Genomic DNA, 21,237 nt, shown 5'->3' with positions numbered 1-21,237 from the left:
TGAGAGGGTGAAACTAGCCCAGCAGGCATGAGCAAAACTCAAGCAGAGGTGCTGTTGACCCCAGATGTTTCCAGCTGGCAAAGTGACATCCTGCATCAACATCTTATAACCGTTTACTAGGTATAAAAAAGGGGTAGCAGTGAGCATTTTCATCCAAAGTAGATCTTCATAATTGGAAATAATTTACACTTATACTCTCACTTTATAGATGAGAAATCTCAGATACAGAGATTGCAAATTGTCAAAAGTCACAGAAGTCAGTATTAAAAGAGCTCTACAACTGAATCTCAAGGAACATAAAGAGGTTATTGGAGAAAAATATCATTTCCATAGCTATATATGTTCCAACCAAGAATATGTCACTTGGCGTTTTACATTCTTATTTACTTAAGGACATGAAGCCGAAAGTCAGAAGTTAGGACAGACTTAGAAAATACTGGCAGGGTAGTAAACATATATAGAATGACTGTGTGTTGCTTTGAGTTAGAAGTGATGGGAATAACCTGCCACCTCCATACGTGAATCTAAATCCCATGCAGGTGACTACTACTGAGAAAATCTGGCTTCATTTGACGCATTGAGACAGTGCAAAAAATAAGGGTGTTCATAAACATGCATACACAGGAGTTTAAATTGCAGTACTATTCACAATAGCAAAGATATGGAATCAACCTAAATACCCATCAAAGACAGGTTGGATAAATAAAATGTGATATATATACACCATAGAATACTATGCAACCATAAAAAAGAATGATATCATGTCTTTTGCTGGAACATGGATGGAGTGGAGGATATTATCCTTAGCAAACTAATGCAGGGACATGTACCCCATGTTCTCACTTCAAAGTGGGAGGTAAATGTTAAGAACTCATGGAAGCAAAGAGGGGAACAACACACTGGAGACTATTTGAGGGTGTAGGGTGGGAGGAGCAAGAAGGGTAGAAAAAAAATAACTGTTGGGTACGAGGCTTAGTACCTAGGTGATAAAATAATCTGTACAACAAACCTCTGTGACATGAGTTTATCTATATAACAAACCTGCATATGTACCCCTGAAACTAAAGTAAAAATTAAATAAAATAATAAAAGTGTGGATAAACATCTTAAAAAGAGTATAGAAAGTTGCAATAGAGGATCATGGAATATCCTCAAGACATCTCAGATTTTATCATTAAATTTAAAAATTATAAAATGTATGTTCATTCCCACCAAATATATTGCAAAATAATAAAATAGATCCCCTAAACTTTTCTCTTCTAAATTTGACTAGGGGACAAAAGAGTATAAAGACTAGACTATTTTTAATGAGAGAGAGAAAATAATCTTGCCTCTTTGTAGAAATAATTTATAAGAATATTCCACAATAAAGCCTGAACTATGTGCCTCTATTCTATAGGGGGTACAGGTTCAAAACAAGATATTTGACCTATTTTCCACTATGAGAACAGGATTTTTTACCTTAATTCCTTAGACATGACAAGTTGATAGGAAAAGCCCACATTTTGCTAAGGTACAGTCATGATGCTACGGGAGTTAAATGAACAACTTTACTAAAGTCTTGGTCAATCTGACTTTAGTATTCTGGATTTATGATGTCATGTGTTTAAACTCTCCCTGATAAAATTATTAAAGAGATAGACCCTGAGGTCACATAAATTCTTACCCATATCTCACTTGTTTGTCATTCAGGTCATTTCTATGTTTGTTGGAAGGTGAATTAATCACATTAGTAATAAAAATTACAGCACTGAATCATTTTAGTGCATTGAAATGTGAATGAACAGTAATAATCAAAGAGTAGGAAAACAATAAAATCTGAGTTCTTACATAAGAATTTGAGTTGTGAATACCAGGCAAGGCTTTTGTACATATGATTTTTTAAATATTTTGGTTTATTCCTAGATTAAGGTATGTGTGAGTGTTAGAGAGTCTTATCTCCTTAAGTTTTAATATATCATATTTATCCCAGTTTATTTTTTTCTACATTTTTAAGGAATCACTTTATTAAGATATATTTTACACACCATAAAACTCTCCCTTTTAAAGTATACAATTCAGCAGGTTTTTTAACTCACAAAGTTGTGTAACCATCACAACTACTTAATTTTAGAACACTTTTAATATCCCCAAAAGAAATCCTATACTTATTAGCAGATAGCCTCTTCTTCCTCAGCTCTTGGCAACCAAATCTATGGATTTCCCTATTCTGGATAATTCATGTAAACATAATAATAAAATATGTGGTCTATTGTAACTGGCTTCTTTCACATAGAATAATGTTTTCCAGATTCATTCATATTACAGCACATAACAGTACTTAATTTCTTTTACTTTTGGAAAAATAGCATTGTAAAATCTATACCACATTTAAAAAATTTATTCATCAATTGATGGACATTGTGATTGTTTCTATTTTTTAGCTGTTATGAATAATGTTCCTCGGAATTTGGGGGCAAGTTTTTATATAGACATATATTTTCATTTTTCTTGTGTACATACCTAAGAGTAGAATTTCCAAGTCACGTAGTAATGCTGTGTTTAATCATTTGAAGAACTGCTAAACTACATCTGAAGTGTCTGCATCATTTTGCATTCCCACCAGCAATTGATAACAATTCCAATTCCTCCACATCCTTGACAACACTTAATATCTGACTTTTTGATTCTAGGCATCCTAGTGGGTGAGAAGCAGTACCTTGTGGTTTTGATTTGCCTTTCTTTGTTAACTAGTGATTTTCATATGCTTTTGACCATTTCTATACCTTTGGAGAGACTTCTATGCAAGTCATTTGCATTTTTTAAATTGGGTTGTCTTTTTATGTTTGAGTTGAGCTCTTTATATATTTTAGATGCTAATCTCTTATTGGATATATGATTTCACAACATTTTCTCCCATTCTTTGAATTACGTTTTCGCATTTTTGATGGCATTATTTAAAGCACAGAAGACTTTAATTTCAATGAAATTCAATTTATCTATTTTTCTTTGATGTTGTAGTTAAGAACCACTGTGTAACACAAGGTCACAAAGATTTACTCCTATGTTTTCTTCTAAGAATTTTATAGTTTTGCCTTTTATATTTAGGCGTGTGATCTATTTTGAGTTATATGTGGTTTGAGATAGGGATCTGACTTCATTCTTTTACATAAGACTATCCAGTTGTCTCAGCACCATTTGCTGGGAATAAAATATTACTTTCTCCATTGGGTTATCTTGGCACCTTTGTCAAAGATCAGTTAGCCATAAACTTATGGCTTTATTTCTGGACATTCACTTCTACTCCACTGATTTATTCGTTAGGCCAATTTTGTCTATGCTTGGAACAATGCCATACTTCATTGATTCTCATGGTTTTATAGTAAATTTTGAAATCAGAAACTGTGAGTCCTCCTACTTTGTTCTTTTTTAAAGATTTGGCTATTCTGGGTCCTTGACAATGCCATGTGAATTTTAGAATCAGCTTGTTAGTTTCTACAAAGAAGTGAGCTGGGATTCCGATTGAGATTACATTGAGGTTGCAGATCAATTTGGGGAATACTGCCATCTTAACAATGTTAAGTCTTCCAATCCATGAATATATGTTTTTCCATTCATGTAGATCTTTGGTTTTTCCCCTTTAATTGAAGTTTTCTGAATATCAGTTTTACACCTCTTTTGTTAAGTTTATTCTTAAGTATTTTACTTGATACTGTTTTGAATAGAAGTGTTTTCCTATTTTCATATTTGGGCTGTTCATTACAAATGTATAGAAATATCATTGGTTTGTAAAGTATTAATCTTGTATCCTGAAACCTTGCTGAACTCATTAGTTCTGATATATATTTAAGTAGATTCCTTAGGATTTTCTACATATAAAATTATGTAATCTAGAGATAGAGATTCTTTCCAATGTGGATCCTTTTTATTTCTTTTTCTTTCTCAGTTGCCCTGGCTAGAACCTCCAGTACAACGTTGAATAGAAGTGGCCACCACTTATCACTCCTGGCCACAATTATTTATGTCTTCTTTTAATAAAAACATTAATATGTTTTTTGTTATTGTTGTAGCTAAATTCATATGATTGACTTCTAGTTTCAGTACAGTCTTTAGAAAATGTGAATTGTACATTTTTGGGGATCACCTTTAAAGTTGTCTCTGTTTCAATGTACATGTTCTTTTTTAAAGGTTGCATCCAAAGTTTGAGATCTATCTTTTATCTTAGGTCAATATTTGAAATAGTCATTCAAGGAAACACCACAGTTACAGATTAAATGCTTTTGAGGGTGTTTATAATCTCTCAAAGCTCAACTCAATAAACATAGTGTTGAAGTTGTGTGCTTAATAGGCCTTTGCCGGAGTTACATCACTTGTACTTTCTTTCCCAGAATGGAAATAACCCGATGTATATATGAATATATATTGAGGTAGTAAGGCTTGGATAGCCTTACTCCCATAATTAAATCCTGTATAGAGCAGCCAACTATATTCAACTGTGAGGTCTTTATTGTATATTAACAGATCCTTAAGTGGATGAAAGAAGGTCACAGTATTTCTGTGATCCAGTATTTCTGATCCAGCTGAAGAAAGCATTAGATCAAAATGTAAAGGATGAAGGTGATAAAAATGATAGACAACACTTCTTGCCTGATATTGTTGTAAGCACTACAAAAGTTGCATGTAATATCTTTACAACTGCTCTTTAAGGTATCCCCATTTACAGTGGAGGAAATGGAGGTACACAATAACTCACCCAAGTTCATGCAGGTAGCAAGTGATATAGCTGGGATTTGAGCCTAGGCAAACTAACTTCCAAACTGTCCTCTGATTACTAAGCTACAGTACAATGAAGATCAATGGCAGAGGAGTAGTCAGAACACAACCTGGCTTTGGGAGACTCACAGAGGTTATTTGGTGTCCCTTCCTGCATTTCCTACTTTGTCACCCACATTATCAAGAGGGAAACAGGAAGATTTCAGACTGCATAAGTGGGGAGAGCTGGTAAAATATCTGGGGTAGGTTAGTCAAAGTGTCCTTAACACATCCTCTTTTGCTTCAAAGGTGATATGGTTTGGTTCTGTGTCCCCAGTCAAATCTCATCTTGTAGCTCCTAAAATTCCCTCGTGTTCTGGGAAGGATCTGGTGAGAGATAACTGAATCATGGGGGCAAGTCTTTCCCATGCTGTTCCCATGATAGTGAATAAGTCTCATGAGATCTGATGGTATTAAAAATGGGAGTTTCCCTGCACAAGCTTTTTTTTTGCCTGCTGCCATCCATGTAAAAGACATAACTCACTCCTCCTTGCTTTCCACCATTATTGTAAGGCCTCCCCAGCTACGTGGAACCATAAGTCCATTAAACGTCTTTTTCTTCCCATTCTCAGCTTATGTCTTTATCAAGAGTGTGAAAATGGACTAATAAAGGCTAAGAGAAAAGGCACTGAAGGTGTAACCACATAAGCACTTTATCTGAGCACTTTCTCTGTCTACATTCAGGGCTTGCTTAATAAGTTGGTTCTCCTTATCTCCATTCCATTTTTGTCTCATATTTTGGTTTCTTGAATTTCATTTCCAGATTGACATTATTTGTAATTATTCAACTACATGTTTGTATAAAGAAACAAATGTGTATGTTTATTTTTCTTCAAGAAGAATAAACATTTGAGAAGTTTTCTGTGGTGACAAATAATTTTGTGAAAATTAGTGACAAATTATTATACTTTGGGGAACAGCAGGACATTTTTTTTTTAACAAGAGAATTCTTCTTTCAAGATAGCCCTCACAACAAAACTTGGCTATGTCTCTAATCATTGGATGTTTCATTCTCTCTCTGTCTTTCCCAGCAGTACACATTGTTTAGGGAAGCAGTTGACTTCAGGACAACCATGTAAAAGACAAGACAAATCCCAACCAAGCCAGCATTAGGGGTAATACAGTAACTACATGGCTATGAATGTTTGAAACAGTATTAATTTGATTTGTTAGAATTTAAGTAGAAAAATAAGAAATTTCTCATTATTTTTTACGGACAACTTGTACGTCTATTAAACAGAACATTGACATTGCTATAATACCAAGAAAATGTTATCCCATAATTAATCTTCTATTAAGATCTGTCTCAGAACCTCCTCGGCTAACTCCATTCCATCCTACACCAAAAAAATCTTCACTATCGGATATCCGCATAACACTGACATTGGCTTGCACACATTCCAAGCATTTAACTGTCTTCCACATGTCCAAATCATACACCTTCCCAGGCTGTAAGGGGTATCTCAGAAGTAAGAAATGAAGATAAAGTGGGATTCCCATTCAGAGGTAGGTGGCCATAGGCAGGACAGTGTAAAATTATTTGTCTATACTCCTTATTGGCATAACCTCATTCCCTTAAAGCCTGCCTAACAGCCCTACCACTTACCATTGTTCAGTACTTTAGGAAGATGCTATGTTATTCTTTAAGCATGATTTTTTAAACCATTTTAGTTTAAATGCTAAACAGTTAAACTTATTGTGTAATATTTCATTTCAGGAATCTCAATCATCTTCCACTATTTCTCATTTGCAAAAATGGTAAGCCAATTCAGTATCAACTAGAAAATAGAAATAATATGTGAAAAGACATTTTCATATGTCTCAACATGTTTGTGGATAACTTTTCAAGGCTTACATCTTCCTTTGACATTAGAGTTTGTATAGCAGGAATGGTATACAGGCTCAGGCAAAGGGGAAATATTCTCTTATTACAAATAAGGGAGGAGAATGAAAAATGGATAGGAGTGTCAGCTGTAAATTGTAGAATGTTCTGTATCAAGAACACATAATACTTGTTAAATAATAAGTACAGTGTTCTGAGTACCCAAGGTTTTGTTAAAAAGTATGTACAATAACAAACAGAGAATAATAAGCAGAGAGCTTTTGAAATTAGGGAAGAACTATAGGATAGTATTTATATTTTGGTGAACACCTGGAGAAGAGCTGCTTGATTTAGGACAGGAGGCAAGAAATCATACAGCAAATGTGTGCTTAATTAACCACAAAACGTTCTTTCAATGTATTAGTAATATGATAGATAATGTCAGACTTATTAGAATCACTATATAAATTATTCTTGGCTGGGCGTGGTGGCTCACACCTATAATTCTGGCATTCTGGGTGGCTGAGGCAGGTGAATTGTTTAAGTCCAGGAATTCAAGACCAGCTTGGGCAACATACCGAAACCCCATTTCTACTAAAAATACAAAAAGTTAGCCAGGCGTGATGGCACAAGCCTATAATCCCAGCTACTCAGAAGTTGAGGCAGGAGGATCACCTGAGCCTGGGATGTCAAGGGTGCAATGAGCCAAGATCGCACCACTGCACTCTAGCCTGGAAAACCAGAGTGAGACCCTTTCTCAAAATTAAATTAAATGAAAATAAATTATCTTCATAAAAGCATTTATAAATATTTTATGTCAGATGAGAGGCTAAAATAAAAAAGTAGATAGTTTAACTTCCCACTAAGTGAACACTCTTCCATGTAGTCCAATTATTAACACTCTTAGTGTCAATTCCTTGGAGTGTAAACAAATGCATAAGTCCTATGCTACCCTGAGGGGCAATTATGAATATAATATAATTTTTGCTTAATGCCAAAGAGACATGTTTAAACACTGGTAGTCCTTCTGAAATGAAACTTGCTGTCTTGTGAATGTTTAATGAATGCTATCCTGATGGTGAAATTAGGTGAAGAGCAAGCTGATACTCAGGGAATGAAAGCTATTGTAGGTATGTAACCTCTCAAGTTGGGTTGAACTCCACATGTAGGAATTCTGATTCTTACACATTGAATAAACTTTATAGAGGTAGATTTTAATGTCCTGATATGATTTGGCTGTGTTCTCAGTCAAATCCCATCTTGAATTGTAGCTCCCATAATTCCCATGTGTTGTGAGAGGGACCCATGGGGAGGCAATTGAATCATGGGGGCAGTTTCCCCCATACAGTTCTTGTGGTAGTGAATAAGTCTCACGCAATCTGACGGCTTTATAACGGGTTTCCTCTTTTTGCTTGGCTCCCATTCTCTCTTGCCTACCACCATGTAAGATGTGCCTTTCACCTTCTGCCATGATTGTGAGACTCCCCAGCCACCTGGAACTGTGAGCCCATTAAACCTCTTTTTCCTATAAATTACCCAGTCTCTGGTATGTCTTTATCTGCAGAGTGAAAACAAACTAATACATGCCCCATGAATATTTTAGAGGCTATTAGTGATTGACACAAAATACTTTATGAGTCATAATTTTTTGTGCCTCCCTCCTTAGTGATAAATTGAAATCCTTTTAATTCCAGGTAATTGTATACAATTATTTTTGAACTCTAGTCCTATGTGTGAAGAAAAGAAGTTTAACTAATTAGCTGTTGTAGAAATGAATGATGCTAGTTGGCATGTTGGTGGCATTTAAATTACTATGGATCCTAAAAAGTAAAAATGAAATAGCAGAGGGAGACTTCCACTCTAAAAGGTAAAAAGAGCCAAAGACATAGGAAGCAGGTGGTGATTCAGGTCATTCCAGAAACTAAGGCAAGAGTTGAACATAGTAAACTTTGGGCACCACATCAAAATAAAATTATCTAAGATACAGTGGCTCCTTTAATTTAGAAATTGTTGTTAGATGGTCTTTAATATGGATTGTTGCTTAATGACAGTTAAGATTAAAGAACTTCAACTATTATTAAAAGAATGCTCTCAATTTTCCTATTAGAAAGTAGACCATTTTGAGTGTAGATATGTATCTTGTAGATTTTTTCCTATTTCATGTTTTTTAGTTTATCTAGTGACATTTGTTAAGTGATTCATAGTTGATTTTTATTAAAATTTGTAGTACTATTTATCCCAAGTCTTCTATTTTGGAGGCCTAAGTTGCCTGCTTTGCCACACAAGTAAATGGTACTGAAGGTTATTTGGTAAAAGTCAGGAGAGAATTATGTCAAAGTCTAAAATAAAATTGTCAAAATACGTCTTTGGAAACATGGCTCTAGATTTCAGAAATACCCAAACATAAAAGCTCCCGTTTCCGTTTGAGTAGTTTAGGCGGGCTTTATGCTGCTGTAACAAACAAAACAAAAATAAAATGCAACTCAGTTGCTTAAGAAAACAGAATTCATCTGTTGTTCAGATAAGTTAGCTGTGAAACTGGGAGAATCTTCACTGCAGCTGTCCTCCATCAGGTGACTCAGGGATTAGGAAGATTCAATCTTGTGGCTCTACTGTCTCAAATGCATGCCTCCTCTACAATCTCCTTTGCAGAGGAAGAGAAAGACTGAAAATGCACATAGAGGATTTTTATCTCCTCTGCACAGAAGTGATATACTTTACTTCCATTTTCCCTTGGCCAGAAGTAATCCTATGACCCCACCTAACTGCAAGGTGGAAGGAAAATATGATTTCCTATATGGTCACTAAAGAAAGAAACCCAGATATTAATGCACACTAATAGTATCTCTCTCACCATCCTTATGATTTCTAATAACCTGCTATCCCAGCAAGCTAAAGGGAATAAAAGGCTTAAAGCAAATGCTCATAATTTTTAAATAACTTTTTTTAAAATGATAAATAAAAGCACCTAATTATACAGGAAACATAAAATTAAGGTCCTTGAAGTTGGGGTCATATCACATCCTTGTTATATTACCCAATCCCTATCAAATGGTTTGCAACAAAAAAAAAATTGTGAGAGAACGAACATATTAGTAAATTCATGAGAGTATGATTCCTTCCTTTGGTCAGGGAACACATGATTTATGATCATATCATGACATAAATTTACATCAGGATAGCATACTAACAGTAATAACAACTTTAATAACTGTGTATAATGTTAAAATGTGCAAAGCATTATCATATACTATATGCTTAAAAAGTCAAAACTGTGAGATTGGTATATATGTTTGGTTTGTTCTCTATAATTTAAATACATAACAACCTTGAAAAAAGTAACATCATTTTAACACAAAACATTTAATTTTTGAGGGGAGAGTATCTTGTGGATAAAACATCAGAATATTTTTGGTTCATATAAAAGAAATACACTTTTTAAACTCTCTAGATGGAAATATCATTCAATTCTTGGAAAATACAATACTACATTTGAATTAATTTGTATTATTTGAAAGATATTGTATGACTAATGCTAAGCACATGAATTTAATTTGCAAGTTACCTGTAATACTGTTAAAAAAAATTCAGGACGGCCAAACTTGCATAAAATTTGCATTAGAAAACTGAGAACAGTAATGAGGAAATGAAACAGCCATTAATCATCATTGTGTGACTGCAGAAGGATTAAGTGGGTTTCTATAGATTTTGCTTCACTTATTAATGACATGGTTTTACAGGTATAAAAGATATGTATACACAGATCCAAAATTGGGGCATGGGCTGTGACAATTTATTTTCCCTTGGATTTAAAGTAACTATCTCTGAATTTTTCCTCAATAACTATATAAGTACAAAAGATAAAATCTTGTTTTAACTATCTATGTATAAACTTTCCTAAGGGCTCCAGATCAGGGTTATTACTCAAATATATGTAGAATTGGGTTTTATTAAAAACTTACTAGGATAATAGTATCTCAGTATATATAGTCTTTAGAGTCCAAAGGATAGACTGAAATCTCAGCATCTTGATTCATTAAGTATGAGACTGTAGATGAACTAATTAAGCTCTCTGACCATTAGTCTCATCTCTAAAGTGATATTAAAATGCCCTTTACAAAGTGAGACTGGAAGCATGAAATGAGAATACACAGATAAAGCACCTAGCATTGCACCTGACAAACGGTGAAAGCTTGAAAATTCAAATTCTCTTTGAGTGTACATCATTGTGCATACGTTATTATTTTGACCTCTTAAAAGGTCCAAAATCCAGGTGCAGAAAATAAAATACATGAATTGGAACAAATTGCCAGAACTACACACACAGATACAAAATTCAGTGATTTGTAAACATTAAACACATTACCTTATTTAAGTGAAAAAATGCTGCAATAAGATTTTCTGTAAATATTTTACCTGCTATGTAGGAAGTGTCAGTTCTTTACTTTGAAGTAAATTTTTACTGCTGGTATTTAGTTCCAGAGTAAATATTTTTTTTAACTTGAGAATTATATCATAATTTAATGGAGTATTTTTAATGTATTTAATTTGGAATCTAAGTTTGCATATTATCATTTGTATTTCAATAGTACTCTGGTTTTAATTTTACATTTATTTTCATTTCTCTCAAATGGCACTCAGTTTTGTAGAGTGTATCATGATAATTCAGAATGTTTTTCAAATATCATTAACCATCCTTCACATTCACAGCATTGTTTTCTTTCAAAATGATAACTAGAAGCAAGCAATTCTAGAAATGGAAATTTAAAGTTTTTTTAAATTTTACTTTAAGTTCTAGGGTACATGTGAACAATGTGCAGGTTTGTTATGGATGTATATATGTGCCATGTTGGTGTGCTGCACCCATTAACTCGTCATTTACATTAGGTATATCTCCTAATGCTATCCTTCCCCCCACCCCACACCCCACAATGCAGCCATAAAAAAGGATGAGTTCCTGTCCTTTGTAGGGACATGGATGAAGCTGGAAACCATCTCAGCCAACTATCACAAGGACAAAAAACCAAACACCGCATGTTCTCACTCATAGGTGGGAATTGAACAGTGAGAACACTTGGACACAGTAAGGTTATTTTTTAAGTAAAGGTGAAATCCTAAATAAGTTAGTTAATTGAAAATATTGAGGAACTACTAAACATAGAGCAATGTGTTAGGTATGCTGCAGTAAAGAGAACAAGATGACATTGTTTCCTTATTTAGCAAACTTGCAGAATTGCTGAGTAGAAAACATGCACACAACACAAGAACCTTAGAACATACGACAGTGTAAGGTAAAGTGCTATGTTTTGTGATCTTAAAAACAAAGAGTTCAAGGAGAGCGGGAATCAAACTACAATATTTAAAACAACGAAGACTTCCAGGAGAAAGTGGGACTTGAATTTGGCCTTGAGGAATGGATAGGAAACGGGGATAAGAGCAGACACACTGATCATGTTGGTCACAGAAGCAGAAATAGTGATGGTGGGGCTTGTGAAGGGAGAAAACTGAACAACCTTATTAGCTTTGAGATTTCTGGTATGTACTGAAGCCAGATTGCTTTTGGATAACTGTGGCAATACTTACTTAATTGTATAACTTGTATATCAAACTAGGGAAAAAAAACTCATACATTTTCCCAGACTGGTCACATTAAAAAACAAATAAACAAACAAGCAGGAGAATAAGTGTTTTAGAAACCATCACCTGGTAGTATATTAAGAATGGATTTGAAATAAGATATATTAGAAGATAGAAGACCACCGGAAAGATCATTTTGGCCATCCAGAATTGGACATTCATACTGACAATTTAAATGAAAAATGATGGAATTTAGGCAAAAGGACAATTACAGAAGGAGGGTCCAGATCCAACTTTTGCAACTAAGGACAGCTTTAGGATGGAAAAGTATAGAGGACCTCTAGGATTTGTTATGATGGAAATGGGGAGGCAAAATTTCTGCTACCTAAAAGACCCCAGTTCCTCGAGAAATGCTTAAGCAAAGCTTTCCATTTGCAGAAAGTGCTGAGGGAGATGGAAGGCTAACCCTCATCCTCATTTTGAGGCTAAATATTGACTAATACTTTGATGAATACTTTTAAAAATCATTAAGGCAGCCAGGGACCTTGGTGTGGCTCTGTCATCTCAGCGATTCTGGAGGCTGAGGTAGGAGGATTTCTTGAACCCAGGAGACCAGCATGGGCAACACAGTGAAACCTTGTTTCAAAAAAAAATTACTAAGAAAAAATATAATTTCAAGTTCCTTTTGTTCATATTTATGGTTAAATATGTAGGACTGAATTCATCATTGTGAATAGGTATTTGTTTGGTAGAAATTTCTATTTACCACTCTCCAAAGGTAATGCAAAATTCTACTCAGGCCTAGTAAAAGCCTGCACAATGAAAGGCTAAACTAGTCTCGCAATAAACAGAAGCTTGCCTTCACTGTGGGCTGGTTAAATTTATGACAGAATATTTTAATGTCAACTTATTCTTCACGTATCTTGCAGGACTCAGATATAAGGAATAAGACAGAGAGAAATATGTCAAAGTGTATTCTTCTGGGATGGATGCAGACCCCAGTGGTTCATGGTGCACTGATGATGGAGAGAGACAAAGTATACATCTCTATGGGAAAGGCATCATTCAGTGGCTTTCTTAGTGATGAGATCTGATATACAACTTTAAGTTTTCTGTTTGTGTGCAATAATTCTGTTTAACCTCAAGTCTTCAGTAACGTTTGTTCAACATGACAGTTTACTATCAAATGTGGTACTGTTTGGTGGGAAGTGTGAACTTGAAGGATGAAACCCGCATGGAAATGAAATGATTATAACATACTGAGAAATCCTGAAAGCATTTGGTTTTAGAAAGATAATGAACAACAGCAAGGAGATACTGGACCTTCACAGCTCTCCCACTCCCATCCAGCAATACCCAGTTATTACTAAATAATGGAGTACAAGACTGTATTTCTGCAGTCCATCAAGTTAGAATCTCATTCTTGGTTCAATATTATGGAAAAGGTCACTGCGTCAGATGAGTTGGGACATCCAGTCTACACACGTATCTAAGCTAGAGATTTCTTCATAGTATTAAATGAGATAAAATGTTTGATAATCTTGTATACACTCAGAACATAGTAGGATCCCAATGTATGAATTTGATAGTGAGCAATATTTCAATAATATTTGAAGAAAAAAGACTTGGTGGATTCAAACATGAATACAAAGCTGCTGTTTGGAAAAATATACAACTTCACGGAAAACCTCCTATCTCAACCAATACAGCTTTATCATCCCTGTAATGCATGTCCCAGGAAAATGTTGCAAGGATTTTAAGAGTTTCCATGTGGAAAAGATCAGTGTGTTCAGTGTGTTTCTAGCTTTACAACATGTAAATTATACTCTCAGCATTGTACTACTGAAAAACTTTTAAACACCCAATTTTTGTGTCAGCTTATCTTTGGTTTTTATCTTGCTTCTGCATTTGATCTATTTTTAAAGAAAAATTTTCCACATTTTACCACATAATCCTCTGTGCTATCACAGACTCTTTCAGTGGGGATTTAATTTCCTTAAGAAACAAATGCTCCCTCTGTTGGGAATGTTCTCCTAACCCATGAAGTTGAATCTCCAAGAAGTATCTGGACTTATCATATTGTCTAATATGGGTTAAGATGTAACTGGACTTATGAGATTCAAACTCAGAAGATGGAAATGAGGGGAGAATTTTTTTTAAGGATTAAGCCTGACACAGAAATAAAAACATACTCCAAGGAATAGTGACAAAATAAAAATATCAGAAGACTGAGAGTCCCAAAGAAAAAAATATCTCACCAGATTTTTGAAGTTACCAGAAGATCCAGGAGTCCAAGCCTGATAAAAAGCAAAACAGAGAAAAGACAGAAAATAAGAGTTTTGGTTTCAGAAAAAATAGACAATAAAATGCTATAATTCTACAATATTATTCTATTTACAAGTACTGCAGGCTGAATAAACACTTTAGGACATAATTTCTGTAGATGAAAATGTGTCTTTAACTTAAACTGAAGTGTTTAACCTTACATTGTGCCATTAAAACAAATGAAAAAAGGAAACGTTCTAGCTCTAGAAAATATTTTTTCCAGTTATTTAGGTGACGATAATTATTTGGTTAATTCTTTAAGTTCTCAAAGAAGGGAGATTATTATTAAATGCACTTGAAATTCTCTAATAATTAGTACATAAATTTAATGTTTTTATGGGAGAAGCAGACCAAAGTTTCATTTTAAAAGACTTTTCCCATTTTTCAGGTTTTTGCTGGCTATGACAATAATTAGTTCTGGCTTTGATTTATTTTTGAAAAGTAAAACCATGAAAGATATTACAATGACAAAGATAAAAGGCTTTTAATTTTTAAATGATACTAAAATTCAGCCTCTATTTTTTAAAGGTGTTTGAAGTTCAAATGAAAGGCAATATCTGAACAGCACAAATTCCCAAGAGGAGACCCAGCACCTGCCATGGGATGCAAAGGTTTTATAAATGTTGTCTTGTGTAAAGAAAATGGCAAACATTGTGAGGCCTTTTGCAAATATGCCTGCCTGCTTCTGTGTTTGAGCAGAAATATTGAACTTCTAACCATTATTATTATAAAATAAAGGAGATTATTCTTTAAACATTTGATGGTAGCCTTTTCCTTTTGTCTTGGGAATCGAGTTTGAAATTACACATTTGAAAAACACATGTCTTTCTTTGAAAGAGAATGGAGAACACGGTAAGTGTGAAAGGAGTTGACACTATTGTGTAAGGTTTTATATGTGCATATGAATATGTGTCTGCATCTTATTGTCAGAAAATTTAAATTAGGTTATTTCTGTTGGGCCAGAATAATCTCCATAATGCTGGACCACTAATTGGTAACAAATCATCCAGAAGGAAGCTATTAATATTCCTTCTCTAGTGTCTAAAATCATTTGAGAAGATCAATGCTTCACTTTTGAAGAGTAAGTAATGGATCTTGTCGTATTATTAGAGAGCTTACTGAATTCTCTAGCCTGGCTTCAAAGATGTAAAATGGATGATCTATCTCTTAGAAACCTTTGTCTGTGGATCTTAGTTCTATTAACGACCTAAGAAAACAATCTCATACATTCTTTTATTCTCATATTTTAAGTTATTTCTTTGCGGTGCGTTATAAACCACAAAAGATTTACAAAAATACAAATGTATACAGCTCAATAAATTATCACAAAGTCAATGCTCATGTAATTATTACACAGATAAACACCTTGAAGTTAACCACTACATAGAAGCCTGTGGCTTGTTCTGTCACACTGGGTAAGTGTATATGTATATACAAAGATACATGTGCAGAGATTTGTAATCATGCTGCATTAATGTCTCATGTTCATCACAATTTTTCAAGGCATTTGACTGTGTGTTACCAGGGAGGGACAACACCTTGAACATATCATAGGATGTCATTGAATATATTGTACACTGTAATCTCGGTAAACTATTAATTATCTGTATTTGTCAAAGTATCTGGATTTTTTGTCCAGCCTATGGTTCTAACTTAAGTTTTAAACTTTATCTACTTGGAATCATGTACTACATCTCTCTCTCTGTTTACTTCCTTTCCTTTAAAATCTTATTTATGAGATTCATTCATCTTGTTGCTCATAACTGCAGTTAGTTTTCATTACTCCTATAGTATTCCATTGGATAAATATTCCACAATTTACATATTCAATCCAGTATTGGCAGATATGTGGATTGTTTCCACTTTGGGGTTATTAAGAATTACCCTACCATAAGCATCCTATGTTAAGAGTGAGATTACTGGGTCAGAAAATATGCCTATGTTCTACTTTAGCAAATAATTTAAATAGTGTTACGAGAATTGCCATTGTTGCACTTTTCCCAGAAAATATTTCTTTTCTGCTTAATTTTAGCTACCAGTTTACTATTTAGTGGAATATTTCTGTACTTTTCATTTACATTTCCTTCATAACAAATTTTAGTGCATTTTCATATGTTTATTAGTCATACACATATGTATTCATCTGAGAAGGTTTTTTTAAGTTATTTTTATGCATTTTATATGGGTAGTCTTTCCTTATCGATTCACAGAAGTGCTTTATGTATTCTAGATGCGAGTCCTTTGTTGGTTATATATTGTGAAAATCTGTTCCCTACTCCACGGCTTCCTCCTTTACTCACTTATTGTTTCTTACGTTGAACACCTATTGCTAATTTTAATGCAGTCCTATTGAATCATCTTTACTTATGTGTCCTGTTTATTACATAAAATAATCATATATACGCATCTGTATTTGCTTCTAAAAATCTTTTTATGTTATGATTACTTTGCCTTTCATGTCTAATCCAAAAATCTACCTGAAATTTACATTTTGAGTTGGGGTAAAGTTTCATTATTTTTCCAAATTGGTCCAGCAAAATTTATTGAAAATATGACATTTTCAAACTGCTCTACAATATTAGTCATGAATTCAGTACCCATGGATGCTTGGCTCTGTTTCTAGACATTTGTGTGTTCCACTGAACAATTTGCCTATATTGTACTGTCTTACACAATATACCTAATAATATGCTTTGATAGCTGATAGAGATTTTTCTACCCTTTCCTTCAATATGAGTGTGTTGACTTTTTACTATATTGATATAATTTGCATAAAGTTTACTATTTAAAATTATACAATTGTTTTTTCAGTATGTTCAGTTTGTGCAAAGATAACTACTAATTCCAGAATGTTTCTAACACCTTAAAAGAAAACCCTATATAGTACCTGTTAGCAGCCAATATCTGATTCTTTTGTATCTTCTTCCCCTGATAACTCCTAATCTATTGTCTCTCTGGATTTGCCTATTCTGTACACTTCATATAAATGGAATCACACAACATGTGACCTTTTGTGTCTGCCTTAATTTAAAATATTTTTAAAGTCCATTTATACTGTCGCTTATTAATAGTACTTTATTCCTTATGTTGCTAAAAAATATTTCATTGAATGGATATACGACATATTGTTTATTCACTAGCCGAAGGACATTTAGGTTTTCATTTTTTCGCTATTATGAATAACAATGCTATGAACATTCCTATATGTGTTTTCTTGTGTGAACATTTGTTTACAGTCCTCTTGGGTATATACTTAGGAATTTCAGGGTCATCTGGTAATTCTATGTGTTTGATGAACTGCCAAACTGTCTTCCACAGCAACTGCATCATTTCACATTTCCACTAGCAAGGCATAAGGTTTACAATTTCTCCATATCCTTGCCAACACTTATTTTCTATTTTATTAAAAAAATCAAACACCGCATGTTCTCACTCATAGTTGGGAACTGAACAACGAGAACACGTGGACACAGGAAGGGGAACATCACACACCGGGGTCTGTTGTGGGGTGGGGGGATGGGGGAGGGATAGCATTAGGAGATATACCTAATGTTAAATGACGAGTTAACGGGTGAGGCACACCAACATGGCACATGTATACATATGTAACAAACCTGCACGTTGTGCACATGTACCCTAAAACTTAAAGTATAATAAAAACAAACATTCAAACAACAACAACAAAAAACCATAGCTATATGGTGGAATGTGATGGATCTCACTGTAGTTTTAATGTTTGTCTCCCTAATGACTAATAATGTTGAACATTTTTTTCATATGGTTATTGCCCATTTTTTAATCTTCTTTGGAGAAATATGTATTAAAATTCTTCACTCACTCTTTTTTTTTTTTTTTTTTTTTTTTTTTTTTTTTTTTTTTTGAGATGGAGTCTTGCTCTGTCACCCAGGTTAGAGAGCAGTGGTGCGATCTTGGCTCACTGCAACCTCTGCCTCCCGGGTTCAAGTGATTCTCCTGTCCCAGCCTCCTTCTGTGATTACAGGCACATGCCACCATCATGCCTGACTAATTTTTGTATTTTTAGTAGAGATGGGGTTTCACCATGTTGGCCAGGCTGGTCTCAAACTCCTGACCTCTAGTGATCTGCCTACCTCGGCCTCCCAAAGTGCTGGGATTACAGGCGTGAACCACCACACCTGACCTCTTTGCTCACTTTTTAATTGGGTTGTCTTTTTATTGTTGAGTTCTAAGTGATCTCAATATTTTATTAGATATGTGATTTGCAAATATTTCCTCCCATTTTGTGTTGCCTTTCACTCTATGGTATTATTTTATCCCAATAATGTAGAATTTTCTACATATAGCTTTACATCTTTCAGTAGATGCATTCTGATTTGATATTTTTATGTTACCATACATGGTATTTTTATATTACTTGTATATAGAAATGCATTTGATTTCTTAGTGAGGAACCTCAATAAAAAATCATACATTAAAATTAATAATCTGGTACATTCCTTTCAATTTACTATCCACACTTACACAATAATAGTTTTATCTAGTCCATTCAAATCCTTTAACTTTACTAAAAAGGCATGCATGTGTGTATGCATGAATTCACGTGTATATGCATGTATACATTTTGCATTCACGCATTTACCAAGACCACAAATACAACACTGAATAGAAGTGGTGATACTGGGCATCCTTGTCTTTATCTCAAAAGGAACCACTGCTACTAAGTGTGATACTAGTTGTAAGCGTTTGCTAAATATTTTATATCATAATAAGAAAGCACACTTCTATAAGAATGTTTATAATAAAGGGTTTTTTTGTTGTCCATTACTTAAATAGTTACATAATTACTTAGAGTGTCTTTTTCTTGCTCTTCTCATCTTTCTTAAGTTGTATTTTTCTAGAAATTTTATTCAAAATTCTATGTTTTTAGAAAAGTAATTTCTTTTTTTTTTTTTTTTTATTATACTTTAAGTTTTAGGGTACATGTGCACATTGTGCAGGTTAGTTACATATGTATACATGTGCCATTCTGGTGCACTGCACCCACTAACTCGTCATCTAGCATTAGGTATATCTCCCAATGCTATCCCTCCCCCCTCCCCCAACCCCACAACATTCCCCAGAGTGTGATATTCCCCTTCCTGTGTCCATGTGATCTCATTGTTCAATTCCCACCTATGAGTGAGAATATGCAGTGTTTGGTTTTTTGTTCTTGCGATAACATCCTCTCAACATCCTTTTAATATCATCAGGGTTTATAGTGATTTAACTGACATTAGCTTTTCTTGAATCCTCTATTTTTTCTTACTTGGCAAGTTGCATCACTGTCACTTTCATCAGTTTATTTTTTAAAAAGCCAGTTGTGGTTTTGTTGATCCCCTCTGTTGTATGCAGTACAGTATATGATATAATATTTTCCATTATATTACCTTCTGATATTTATTATTTCTCTTCTTTTGTATTTGAGATATATGTGCTGGGTCCTTCCTAACTTACTGAGATAGATACTTATATTATTTTTCTGCCTTTTTCTTTACATATATATGTGTGTAAATTATAGGTTTCACTTGTAATACTGGCTTTCATTTTGAAACAGCATTTTAATTTGTATTCATTTCTAAATATTTTCAAGTTGTGTTTTCTTAAGAAATTCCAAAAATATAAATATCTGTTTTAAATGTCCTAATATCTGAAGATTTTCTACTTCATATTAATTTGTACACAAAGCACTTACTCTATGTAATCTCAATCCTCTGAATGTATTGAAACTTGCTTTATGATTCAGCATCTGGTCATTTTTTATGAATGCTCTATATGTACTTAAAATTATATTGTACAATTATATACATAAATGACCTTAAATGTGTTGATCTTGTGGTTTATTCAAATATTAGAAGATGCATGTTGTCATATCCCACCATGATTTGGGATTCATCTTTTTTTCCCTGTAAGCGCCATCATTTTTCCTCGTTATGCATATTAGCCATTAATATATAAACATTTGAAATTTTCATAGTCTTTTGTTCAATAGATACTATTATGAAGTTGTTCCATTTTATCTATAAAACTACAATTTTTTTTTTTTTTTTTTTTGGAGACTGCCTCGCTCTGTCGCCCAGGCTGGAGTGCAGTGGCGCAATCTGGGCTCACTGCAAGCTCCGCCTCCCGGGTTCACGCCATTCTCCTGCTTTAGCCTCCCGAGTAGCTGGGACTACAGGCGCCCGCCACCACGCCCGGCTAATTTTTTTGTGTGTATTTTTAGTAGAGACGGGGTTTCACCGTGTTAGCCAGGATGGTCTGGATCTCCTGCCCTCGTGATCTGCCCGCCTTGGCTCCCTTTCAAAGTGCTGGGATTACAGGCCTGAGCCACCGCACCTGGCCTCTCAAACCACTTTTCTTTCTAAGTAGGTTTTGTTTGAAATTAATAGAACCATACCAGTATTTTCATTGTTTTTTCTCAATACAATAACAAATAATTTTAGTGGAAAGTATTCCATGTTAAACTAAATTCTCGGGCTGTAAACTCACTAGTGGAAGCTACCAGCTCTTCCAAGGAAAGTCAACGAATGCTTTGACTGGAGTGAATACATATTCTAAACAGAGAAAATACCATATTCAACAACACAGATGGTAGTATATGCTATGTGGCTGAAGTCTGAGGTTCATGGTGGAAATAGATATAACCCAACATTGGAAACTAGAATTTCAGACGAGATTTGAAAGACTTGATAATGGAAAGACTTTGG

At 34.2% G+C, this 21,237-nt stretch overlaps 1 protein-coding gene across 41 annotated transcripts in view; it reads right to left on the bottom strand.

Moving 5' to 3' along the window:
• The window catches only part of PTPRD (protein tyrosine phosphatase receptor type D), a 2,298,568-nt gene that overhangs the window by 1,408,721 nt on the left and 868,610 nt on the right, over positions 1-21,237 (bottom strand). For all 41 annotated transcript variants that reach the window (XM_055350539.2, XM_055350541.2, XM_055350534.2 and 38 more), the window contains one exon: positions 14,449-14,487. The gene's annotated coding sequence lies outside the window, so the exon portion shown is untranslated. The remainder of the gene's footprint in view (positions 1-14,448; positions 14,488-21,237) is intronic.

This window comes from Gorilla gorilla, chromosome 13, assembly GCF_029281585.2.
Source record: "Gorilla gorilla gorilla isolate KB3781 chromosome 13, NHGRI_mGorGor1-v2.1_pri, whole genome shotgun sequence".
NCBI lineage: Eukaryota > Metazoa > Chordata > Mammalia > Primates > Hominidae > Gorilla > Gorilla gorilla.
Note: the sequence above shows the minus strand (reverse complement) of the source record. Positions and strands in the feature narration are given on the sequence as shown.